Raw genomic sequence first — 13,171 nt, forward strand, 5'->3', positions numbered from 1 at the left:
GAACCGGTCTTCAAGTTGGGGACGCTCCTCGATTCTTCCGAACTGTTCTTGATCTTTGGTCGTCGGTCTTGAAAACTAGTTCAACAAATCTTCTTATCTTCGATCTTGAGGATCGCCGAAGTAAATCCAAAGAGTTTACACATCGGGTATCCTGAGGAGCCCCTTTAAGTTATCGACCGTTATCAATGCCTTATTATTTTTACGCCCACCTCGGGTTTTAAGTGTTTCCCGTGCGGCGGTGTCCTCTCGCGTCTGAGCTCCAACGCCAGACTGCATTCGAGGTATCTTTTGCAGCCGAGCACCAACGTCGAACCGCTTCCGAGCTTCAACGCCGGAATGTATCCAAGCTCCAACGCTGGACTATATCCGAGGTGTCATAGATTACCTTCGTCTTGAAAAAGTTTTAGCCAAGCTTAATGCCGGAAATGCCCAGCCACTTGCATCCGAGCTATATGCCGAACTGCTTCCGAGGTGGCTCAGCACCTCGGTCATGGGCTGATTGTTTGTGGATTTTATTTCCGATGCGTATAAATTTATTTGTTGACGAGATGTATGGCCAGTAGCCCTCAAGGTGTTTGTCGGCCTAAAATCCGAGATGCACCTGAAGGAAAATACGAAACCGTTGATCCTAGTAGCTTCTGAGACTCAAGTCGTGAAATCGGCTTGAGGATCAACTCCTAGCTCGACAACATACATAGGAATAGAAACATAGTGTAATATATTAGAGGTAATAGTGATCGGTGGACATGCCCTTGAGAGAGAGTTTTGATAAGTCGCCGTAATATATTAGCTTGATGACGGATAAGTCCCAGATGGTACTTATTGTTGTCCGAAGACGTGTTTGCCCATAGTTTGGTCCAGCCGAACATTGAGTACTTTGAATTTTCTGCATTGAATAGGCAATGTAGTAGCCCCCGAGACACTGGTCGGGTGGCAACACCAGATTAGGGGGTCGATACGCCCTTTTTAATATTAGTGAATGATAAGCCCGAAACCTAGTAGCCCCCGAGCCTTAATGTGGGTACGGGTGGCTGAATTAAGGATTGATATCCAGAGTAAAATCACAAATTATGTGTAATGATTCTATGTATCCAAGTACTTTACATCATTAATGCTCGAACCCGCATTGTACAAAACTTTGTTGACCGACCATTGGCTTCAAACTCCTCGGCCAGAATTCGGGGAGTGTTTGTCCTACTTTATAAATCCGTTATAAGGGCAAAGATTTATGCGAAACAAGGCAATCCGGCCATACGGTTTTATAAACAAAGGTACGCAGAGAGATATGAAACATCTTACAAAGAAAATAATCCCACTATCGGTTCCTTTCTTTGGGTTGTCATGCTGATCATGATCATGAAACCTCACCTCCAATCAATGTGGGAGGAAAATATTGAAGATTTAGTCTGGGAAAGTTCCTGAACTCTATGGTATTAATGAACCAAAATTTTCACTTCCATCGTTGCCGACCAATTATATCCTTTAAGAGCGCTAGCTTTCGGCTTCACCCAGTCTGAGGTACTAACTCGGATGACCCGGTAGTAACGATCACAGAGGTGCTTGATAACCCACAAGTATAGGGGATCAATTGTAGTCTCTTTCGATAAGTAAGAGTGTCGAACCCAATGAGGAGCTAAAGGTAGAACAAATATTCCCTCAAGTTCTATCGACCACCGATACAACTCTACGCACGCTTAACGTTTGCTTTACCTAGAATAAGTATGAAACTAGAAGTACTTTGTAGGTGTTTTTGGATAGGTTTGCAAGAATATATAGAGCATGTAAATAAAAAGTAGGGGCTGCTTAGATAAAGACACAACTAAGTTAGTTTTAGTAAAGAGCTTTTTGTTACAAGAAAGTTATTTGTCCCTAGGCAATCGATAACTAGACCGATAATTATTATTGCAATTTTATTTGAGGGAGAGGCATAAGCTAACATACTTTCTCTACTTGGATTATAAGCACTTATGATTGGAACTCTAGCAAACATCCGCAAATACTAAATATCATTAAGGTAAAACCCAACCATAGCATTAAAGTATCAAGTCCTCTTTATCCCATACGCAAACAACCTACTTACTCGGGTCTGTGCTTTTGTCACTCACGCCACCCACCATAAGCAAATCATGAACATATTGCAAACCCTACAACGGGAATCCCTCACGCTTGCGCGACACAGAGAGCACCATAGGACAGCACCAATAACAAAACATGCAACTCAAACCAATCACGATCATCAAATAACCCATAGGACAAAACGGATCTACTCAAACATCATAGGATAGCGATACATCATTGGGAAATAATATATAGCATTGAGAATCATGTTTAAGTAGAGATTACAGCGGGTAAAAGAGGGATTACACCGCTGCATAGATGGGGGAGGAGTTGGTGATGATGGTGGTGAAGTTGTTGGTGAAGATTGCGGTGATGATGATGGCCCCCGGTGGCACTCCGACACCACCGGAAGCGAGGGGGAGAGAGCCCCCCTTCTTCTTCCTTGACCTTCCCCCTAGATGGGAGAAGGGTTTCCCCTCTGGTCCATGGCCTCCATGGCGGCGGAGGGGCGAGAGCCCCTCTGAGATTGGATCTGTCTCTCTGTCTCTCTCTGTTTCTGCGTTCCCCCTGGCTGCCCTTTCACCGTTTCGTATATATATGGAGATCTGTAACTCCAATTGGACTGAAATCTTTGCCGTGATTTTTTTCCTAAAAATTAGCTTTCTTGCGGCCGAAGAAGGGCATCGACCGCCTTACGGGGGCACGAGGGTCAGGGGCGCGCCCAGGGGGTGGGGCGCGTCCCCCTGCCTGGTGCCTCCCTCGGGCACTGTCTCACGTGGATTTTTCTTCCCATGTTCTCCGAATATTCCGAAAATAATCTCCGTCCGTTTTTATCCCGTTTGGACTCCGTTTGATATGGATTTTCTGCGAAACATAAAACATGCAACAAACAGGAACTGGCATTGGGCACTGGATCAATATGTTAGTCCCCAAAAATAGTATAAAAAGTTGTCAAAAGTATATGAAAGTTGTAGAATATTGGCATGGAACAATCAAAAATTATAGATATGACAGAGACGTATTAGCATCCCCAAGCTTAGTTCCTGCTCGTCCTCGAGTAGGTAAATGATAAAAAAGATAATTTTTGATGTGGAATGCTACCTAGCATAATCTTGATCACATATCTAATCATGGCATGAATATTAAGATACGGGTGATTCAAAGCAATAGTCTATCATTTGACATAAAAACAATAATACTTCAAGCCTACTAATAAAGCAATCATGTCTTTTCAAAATAACTTGGTCAAAGAAAGTTATCCCTACAAAATCATACAGTCTGGCTATGCTCCATCTTCACCACACAAAATATTCACATCATGCACAACCCCGATGACAAGCCAAGCAATTGTTTCATACTTTTGACGTTCTCAAATCTTTTCAACTTTCACGCAATACATGAGGGTGAGCCATGGACACATCACTATAGGTGGAATAGAATGATGGTTGTGGAGAAGACAAAAGGAGAAGATAGTCTCACATCAACTAGGCGTATCAACGGGCTATGGAGATGCTCGTCAATAGATATCAATGTGAGTGAGTAGGGATTGTCATGCAACGGATGCACTACGAGCTATAAGTGTATGAAAGCTCAAACTGAAAACTAAGTAGGTGTGCATCCAACTTACTTGCTCATGAAGACCTCGGGCATTTGAGGAAGCCCATCATCGGAATATACAGGCCAAATTCTATAATAAAAATTCTCACTAGTATATGAAAGTGATAACTCAAGAGACTCTCTATATGAAGAACATGGTGCTACTCTGAAGCACAAGTGTGGTAAAGGATAGTAACATTGCCCCTTCTCTCTTTTTCTCTCATTTTTTTATTTTTTTTATTTTTTTGGCCTTTCTCTCTTTTTTCTTTTTTCTTTTTTTTATATTTTTTGTCCGGAGTCTCATCTCGACTTGTGGGGGAATCATAGTCTCCATCATCCTTTCCTCACTGGGGCAATGCTCTAATAATGATGATCATCACACTTTTATTTACTTACAACTCAATATTACAACTCGATATCTAGAACAAAGATATGACTTTATATGAATGCCTCCGGCGATGTACCAGGATGTGCAGTGAACTAGCGTAGCAATGGCATCAAAAAACAGACAAGCCATGAAAACATCATGCTAGCTATCTTACGATCATGCAAAGCAATATGACAATGAATGCTCAAATCATGTATATGATGATGATGGAAGTTGCATGGCAATATATCTCGGAATGACTATGGAAATGCCATAATAGGTAGGTATGGTGGCTGTTTTGAGGAAGATATAAGGAGGCTTATGTGTTACAGAGCATACCATATCACGAGGTTTGGATGCACCGGCAAAGTTTGCACCAACTCTCGAGCTGAGAAAGGGCAATGCATGGTACCGAAGAGGCTAGCAATGACGGGAGGGTGAGAGTGCGTATAATCCATGGACTTAACATTAGTCATAAAGAACTCACATACTTATTGCAAAATTATATTAGCTATCGAAACAAAGTACTACGCGCATGCTCCTAGGGGGATAGATTGGTAGGAAAAGACCATCGCTTGTCCCCGGCCACCACTTATAAGGAAGACAATCAATAAATATATCATGTTTCGACTTCTTCACATAATGGTTCACCATACGTGCATGCTACGGGAATCACAAATCTCAACACAAGTATTTCTACAATCCACAACTACCCACTAACATGACTATAATATTACCATCTTTATATTGCAAAACTATTGCAAGGAATCAAACATATCATATTCAGTGATCTACAAGTTTTATGCAGGATTTTATGACTAACTATGTGAATGACCAATTCCTGTCATCTCTCTAAATAGATACTAGCTTAACCCGCGCGGCGGCACGCCACGCCAATCTGTACGTCGTGATAGAATCATGACACAAAACATAACTAAAATGTTGAAATCTTAGTAGATAAAATAATTCATTGTCATGGCTCCTCACATTGCAAGTTCGCCATGATATGGAATCATTCCAGTTCTACTAACCTACATCGAACATATAGTTTATCGGACACCAAATCAAAAACTACACATATGGATTCTTACTTTTCTCGACCAAACTCTTATTTCTTTTATGGGTTTTTTAGAATTTTCCAGCCTAAAATTGATTAATGGTATTGACGCACCTAATTGGTTAGGATCTGGCGGGGTATGTGATCGGTGTGTAAATAGTTGTTTGCTTTTTGATTCGATTGCGTTCTGTCGGGCGGTGGCGGGGAATTAGTTTCTGGATTTTTCTTAGATACACGCATGCAATGGCTGGAGGAGATCATGTATGATGTGACCATGTGCATGAAACAGCTGTTCCCCGTTTTTTCTCGAGGATTGGTTGGTGTAGATGGTTTAAGATTTTTTTTTTTGTGTACGGTGCTAGTGCTTGCCCCTTGAAGTAAGAGGTTGTATTTTTTTCCTGTTTGGATTGATTTTCTTGATGGCACTTAATCTGGTTTTAACGTCCGACGTGCTGTGATTGCGTAGGTAGGTACACTGCCTACGGTTCTCGACGACGCTGCTTAACGTGTTTATGTGACATACCCAAAAAATCCACGGAAGCCAGGGGCGAAACCTGCATAGTGCTCACACATCAACTCTTACGTGTGTGCGTGTCATGCGTATTAGACCTGGCTAAATTGATCGGTGTGACATTGTGTAGCCTATGTACGTGTGTGTTTGTTTCCAGCAAAAGAAGAATCAGTCGTAAAAGCAAAAAACCTAACACACAAAGGCAAATAAATCTGAAATTCAGTTAACACAGAAATGCAAAAAACTTCTGAAATTCAGAAAAAGTTAGACCTTTTTATGCCCACTGTCTCATTGCCTTTGTTGCACGTCGCCTTTCTGTCCACTACTCCACTTAGCTACCCGCTAGCACTGGCTGGGCTAGGCACTCAAGCACCTAGCTTTAGGCAGTGTGGATGCCAGCGACTGACTACGAACATGGCCGACGGGCGGACTGGCCATACGGCCGGAGGCAGACTTGGTACGAGAGTACTGCTGGGCACACTGGCGGACAGAGTGGTGTTAGACTTTTAATCCCGTAGGATATACTAAACAGATCGTAAGCCTAACAATTAGATCACCTAGTAGCACAGATCAGAGAGATGGATTAGGTTCTTACCCCCAATGGAAGCAGCCATTGGTGTCGACGGTGCGAAGTCCCGTGCCTGCTCGATGCAGACTTGATGCAGGCTCGGTGAAGTTGCTCGTTGCAGGTAGCGGCGTCCCTCCGGGCGCCACCGGCACTGCCCTGGGACAGGGGCAGAGCTTGGAGATGATCTTCCCGTCGTGCAGCGCTCCCCCAGATCGGTTAGGGTTTAGGGATGTGGGGAGCAGGAGTAAACCGTACGAGAACTAGTCTAGCGTAGGTGCCGGCTGCTCCCCCATCTTTTTATGTGCGCTGGCGACAGGGGACCAAAACCATAGTTGGTTAGGGTGCCCCCGATTAGGGCGCGTAAGTTGAGATCGAGGGGTACGAACGTTGGTTCGTGGCCTCCCTGTTTCTCTCTTTAACGTAACTTTATTTCTGGTCTTTTATTTTCGTTTTGGTCCATTGGGCCTCTAGATCAATACCAACATTCTCCCCCTTGATCGTTAGGCTCAATGACTTTTGTCCATTCTCCATAGGAATAATATACCAGAGTAAGGTGTTACAACAGCCGATGAAAAGTCATTGAACCTCAATATTCATAGCACACATCCTATTTCGAAAAGGAAACATTTTACTTATTGGGAGTGGTTTATATTAGCGGTCCCATAATTCCAGAATCAAGAGGCTTCCAATAATCCCATGCCGGCTACATGCTCACGAAATATATTGGGTGGTAAGCCTTTAGTAAGCGGATCCGCAAGCATACGTGTTGTACTGATATGCTTAACATTAATAGTTTGATCCTGGATTCTATATTGAACAACATGGTACTTTAGGTCAATGTGCCTGGCAGCAGCACTTGACTTGTTGTTATTCGCATAGAAAACTGCGGGTTCATTATCGTAGTACAATGTCAGTGGTTTGGAAATGCTGTCAACCACTTTAAGTCCGGGAATGAAATTCTTTAGGAATACAGCCTGCCCGGTGGCCTCAAAACATGCTAGATATTCTGCCATCATCGTAGATGAGGCAACTATCTTTTGCTTGGAGCTTTTCCACGATATGGCTCCTCCAGCGAGTGTGAATATATAACCTGACGTGGATTTCATACTATCCACACACCCGGCAAGATCAGAGTCTGAATAACCAATAACTTCCAGGTTATCGGACTTTCTATATGTAAGCATGAAATTTTTAGTACCTTGCATATAACGCAAGACTTTGTTTGCGGCCTTCCAGTGGTCCGGTCCTGGATTAGATTGAAATCTGCCAAGCATCCCTGTTACAAAAGCTAAGTCAGGGCGTGTACATACTTGAGCATACATGATGCTTCCGACAGCTGAAGCATAAGGAACCGACTTCATTTGATCAGTTTCATTTTGGTTCCTCGGACATTGGAATGTCCCAAACTTATCGCCCTTAACTATGGGGGCAGGTGAGGAAGAGCACTTATGCATATTGAATTTCTTTAGTACTCTCTCAAAGTATGCCCTTTGCGATAGTCCTAATGTTCCTTTGGACCTATCTCGATGAATCTCGATGCCAAGGACATACGAGGCTTCACCGGGATCCTTCATATCAAATTTTGATGACAGAAATCTCTTGGTCTCATGCAGCATATATTTATTGCTGCAAGCCAATAGAATATCATCCACATATAGGACTAAAAATGTGAACCTACTGCCTTTAAATTTAACATATATGCAGTTGTCCACTTCATTCTCTTTAAAACCAAAAGTTCTAATAATCTCGTCAAACTTTAGGTACCACTGCCTTGAAGCTTGCCTCAAGCCATATATGGATTTCTTTAAACGACATGCCATGTGTTCTTTTCCTTTCACGACAAAACCTTCAGGTTGAGTCATGTAAGCTTCTTCTTTTAAGTCACCATTCAGAAATGCCGTCTTGACATCCATTTGATGCAGCTCCAAATCATAATGAGCTACAAGTGCTATGACAATTCTGAAATAATCTTTGGATGACACAGGCGAGAAGGTCTCCTTATAATCGATTCCTTCTCTTTGTGTAAAACCTTTTGCTACAAGTCTCGCTTTGAACCTTTCGACGTTCCCTTTGGAATCATATTTGGTTTTGTAGACCCACTTGCAGCCTACCCTTTTGGCTCCATCAGGAACTTCTACTAAGTCCCAAACATCATTCGAGCTCATAGATTTCAATTCGTCTTCCATGGCTACCAACCATTTGGAAAAGTCTTCACTTTTAGTGGCTTCTTTATATGAGGTCGGATCTTGTGCCTTCCCTATGTCATTTTCATGCTCACACATGAAAGTGACATAATCGCTAGAGATGGCCTTTTTCTTTTCCCGTTGTGATCTTCTCGTAGGCTCATTAGTATGTGCATTTTCTCTTGCCCGAGAAGGTTGAGGATTAACATTGGGTTGAGGATCATCATTTGGCTGAGGATCCTCATCATGCTGAGGATATTCATTATGCTGAGGCTCCTCGTCGGATTGAGGATCCACTTCAGGTTCAGGATCACCAGTAGGTGTCTCGTGCATATTAGGCATAGGGATAAAGTTCTGTTGGATAGTCGGGGATGGAACGTACACCCGCTTCTCCTCAAGATCAATCGCCCTAACCTCAATGACTTCATTATCCTCAAAAAACACCGCTTGCCTGGTTTCCACAAACTTGGTGGTATGACCTGGGCAATAAAAGCGAGATCCTTTTTCTCTATGAGGATACCCAATGAAAAAACAACTAACTGTCTTTGGGTCCAATTTCTTAATATGTGGATTAAATACTTTAGCTTCAGCCGGGCAGCCCCACACTCGTAAGTAATTCAAGCTCGGTTTCTTTCCCGCCCACATCTCGTAAGGTGTGCTCGGTGCTGACTTAGTTGGAGCAAGATTTAGGATGTGTGCAGCTGTTTTCAATGCCTCCATCCAAAGGCTTACTGGTAAGTTCGCATGACTAAGCATGCTACGTACCATATCCATAAGAGTGCGGTTACGACGCTCAGCTACGCCATTTTGCTGAGGTTCACCAGGCATTGAATATTGGGCAATTATTCCATTTTCAGCAAGATATTTTGCGAACGGTCCTGGAATTTGCCCATAAGGAGCATGCCTGCCATAATATTCTCCCCCGCGGTCAGACCGTACTACTTTGATCTTTAGGTTGAGTTGATTTTCAACCTTGGCTTTATAAATCTTAAATTTGTCCAAAGCTTCGGACCGATCACGTATGGGGTAAATGTAGCCATAGCGAGAGAAATCATCTGTGAAGGTAATGAAAGAATCAAAACCATCCATAGACTCTACGTTAAAAGATCTGCATATGTCAGTATGAATAAGTTCAAGGACCGATGTGGCTCTTACTGCTTCTTTCTTAATTGTTTTCACATATTTTCCCTTAATACAGTCAATACAATTGCCCGCATCAGAGAAATCTAGCGGATGAAGTATTTCTTCTTTAATCAATTGTTCCATTCTCCCCCTCGAAATGTGGCCCAAGCGACGATGCCACAATTTCGAAGAAGGATTGATACTTCTCCCATTCTTTTTATGATTGCGTTCATTCATATTCATTTCGCAGAGATTCACACACATAGGATAACCGGAAAGATTTAACATATAAAGTTTGCCTCATCGGACGGCGAGACCAACATCCTTATTACAATACTTTAAAAAACATTGTTTCTCCCCAAAGGTACCATGAAATCCAAAATCATCTAAACATGAAACTGAAATCAAATTCCTACTCAAAGTAGGCACATAAAGAACGTCCTTGAGCTGAAGTAGGAAACCGGTGTGCAACTTCAAGGTGAGGGAGCCCACGGCTTCAACTTCAGCCTCCTTCCCATTCGCGACATTAAGTCTTCTTGTTCCCTTTAGGGTGTGGCTTATATGGAATCCCTGCAAAGAATTCGCGACATGAACAGTCGCACCTGAGTCAATCCACCATGTAGATTCAGAAAAATCAACATATAGAGATTCATCTACAAGAGTGATCTCATCCTTACCCTTTTTATTCAGCCACTTAAGAAAACCTGGACAGTCCACCGTGAAATGATTTGGCTGCTTGCAAAAATTGCAAAGTCTTTCTCCAGCGGCATTTGTAAGATTAACTGAAGTAGCCGCTGAAGGTGCGGGACGTGAACAACTTGCCTCGTTGCATTGCTTAGGCTTTGGAGGATTCTTTTTGGAATACTGCTTTTTGTTGGGCACATTATTGTTATGAGCATGGTTTTCATGCTTCCTCTTTGCAGAGTTAACATGGAGAGCTTGATCTTTCTGCTCACTCTTCATTCTCTCTTCCTCCTGAACGCAATGTGCAATGAGTTCAGATAGTTTCCATTTGGTTTCAAGAGAGTTATAGTTTATCTTGAATGGATTGAATTGTGAGGGTAGTGACCTAAAAACTAGGAGCACCAGAAGCTCTTCGTTCAAGTCACACTTCATGGTTTTAAGCTTTGTCGCGGCATTGCTCATACTTAAGATGTGCTCCCTCACATTTCCAGGCCCGTCATATTTTGCAAGCAGCTTGTGCAAAAGCTCATCTGCATACACTTTCTCTGAGCCCTTAAATTGTTCTTCCACCGATTTCAAATATTCGGTGGCACTTTCATTGCCAGGAATAGCCCCTTTAATCTCAGTCGAGATGGAGAAGTTCATAATTAGGAGCGCCATTTTGTTTGACCTCTCCCACTTCTCAACTTTAGTATCATAATCTTTCTTAAGCTCAGCATACCCAGTGGCACCCTTTGCAGGTTCCACTGGTTTACTTTCCCTCAGTGCGAGGTCAACCTCATGCCATTCGAGGTGCAAAAGCAACGAGTCCTTCCACGATTGGAAGTTATTCCCAGTAAGTGGCTCGATCTCGAGGCCACGAGAACCGGAAGCTGTCATGATTTCGAAATATCATAAGTAAAGGAAAAGAACATCATAATTAAATTAAATTGCACAAAAATTAACCTACGTTGGTTCGATCAATTTTCATGCAAAAATCAACTCCAAATTATATCACCGTTGGGCAGAAAATAATAAGGAATTAATGGAGTGATTCAAAAATGTAAAACAACGTTGGTCTGTATTACAAAAATGATCACATTAATCTCATGTGTAATATCAATTTTCCAACATTAATAATTCACCATTTATTGATATTACCATGGGATGAACATAAATGTGCCATAAAATGACACAAACATTAATTCATAAAAGTTTTCTAAATAAAATTTCTCGTTGGTTCCATTTCATTCAGAAAACTAAACCATAATTTTCAGAATCATTTTTCTGGCAATTTTCTATTTATAACATTGCAAGAACATTTTGGGAATAATCATAATACGGAAATACACTGAATAAATAGAAAACGCACAGAAACTTCAATTTTAGCCCAAAACCCCACGGCAATCCATTATGCAGTCGGCCTAGCAGCGAATAAGCTCATAATAATTAAAAAACTGTCCGTGCTAGGCCAAGACAACTTGGGCCAAGGCCCGGCTGCGAATACAGCCCGTTAAGCGGCCGAAGGCCTGCCCTGAGCTGCCCGTCGTTCTCAGCCGTCCGATCGATCTGACGGCTGTGATCATTCCGCTCAGAACAAAATTGGCAGGGTCAAACCCCAGTCCTCATTTCCCCATCTCCTCCCGATTTTTTCGCTCCAGAGAGTGAGAGAGCGACCACGCGATGGCGCCGGCGAGACGCGCTCGTACAAGAGGACACGGCGGCACGAGGCCCGCCGGACGTGGCGACGCGAGGTTCGCCGGACATGGCGACGCGGCAGCTTCGCTCGCCGAAGCAGCATGCAAAAGGACTTCGTCCCGCGCGCTCCTCCGTCGAGCGTAGCTCTGGTGACGCGACGGCGCAATGGTGCCAGCGGCTGCCGGTGCAAGCCTTTTGGCGGCGACGACGACGTGCTGAGCGCAGGGTGCCCTGCCACGCGCGCGTCCATGGGCGCAGCCATCGATGGCTGTTGCAGGCACTGCTTTCCGCGCGCCGTCCGGGAGACGACGGCGTCGCCGGCGTCGGGATCCAGAAGGGGAGCACTGGCGCGGCGTCATGAGGTAAGCCCCGACCCATTTTGCCTCTTAATTTCAACATTTTGCCTCTGTTTTCAGGATTTCACAAATGGGAAAAAACTAGGGTTCCAAAATTGGGGAATTTCTAGAGTTAGGGTTCGGCTGACTTTAACTTCCCAATTCATCAAGTTCTAAATGCTAACAGGAACTAAAACCAGTGCTTGTTGACAAAACTTGAAGCGGAAACGTGGCATAATAAATTAAGAGAACATGATTGATCATAACCATTTGTTAATTAGCACAAATCCGTAGCAAATTAGACTTTAGCCGAAACCACTTAACCCTAGATATGGACATTCACTTTAATCAGAGGAGATTGACTATAACCTTCAATCTTTAACCTTTAACAGTGATCATCTGGGCTTAATTTGAGCACTTTAACATAACCAAAAGATCAATAGGGATCTAATCTAGGCTTAACCTTGCTCAAGATACCATTGTTAGACTTTTAATCCGTAGGATATACTAAACAGATCGTAAGCCTAACAATTAGATCACCTAGTAGCACAGATCAGAGAGATGGATTAGGTTCTTACCACCAATGGAAGCAGCCATTGGTGTCGATGGTGCGAAGTCCCGTGCCTGCTCGATGCAGGCTTGATGCAGGCTCGGTGAAGTTGCTCGTTGCAGGTAGCGGCGTCCCTCCGGGCGCCACCGGCACTGCCCTGGGACAGGGGCAGAGCTTGGAGATGATCTTCCCGTCGTGCAGCGCTCTCCCAGACCGGTTAGGGTTTAGGGATGTGGGGAGCAGGAGTAAACCGTACGAGAACTAGTCTAGCGTAGGTGGCGGCTGCTCCCCCATATTTTTATGTGCGCTGGCGACAGGGGACCAAAACCATAGTTGGTTAGGGTGCCCCCGATCAGGGTGCATAAGTTGAGATCGAAGGGTACGAACGTTGGTTCGTGGCCTCCCTGTTTCTCTCTTTAACGTAACTTTATTTCTGATCTTTTATTTTCGTTTTGGCCCATTG

General features: G+C 43.5%; 1 pseudogene; it reads right to left on the reverse strand.

Annotated features, from left to right (window-relative positions):
• Positions 1 to 10,148: 10,148 nt before the first annotated feature.
• On the reverse strand, positions 10,149 to 11,192 carry LOC147973722 (uncharacterized; annotated as a pseudogene).
• Between the last annotated feature and the right edge of the window lie 1,979 nt (positions 11,193 to 13,171).

Source organism: Triticum urartu, chromosome 5A (assembly GCF_056163025.1).
Source record: "Triticum urartu cultivar PI428250 chromosome 5A, HENAU_Tu73, whole genome shotgun sequence".
Classification (NCBI taxonomy): Eukaryota; Viridiplantae; Streptophyta; class Magnoliopsida; order Poales; family Poaceae; genus Triticum; species Triticum urartu.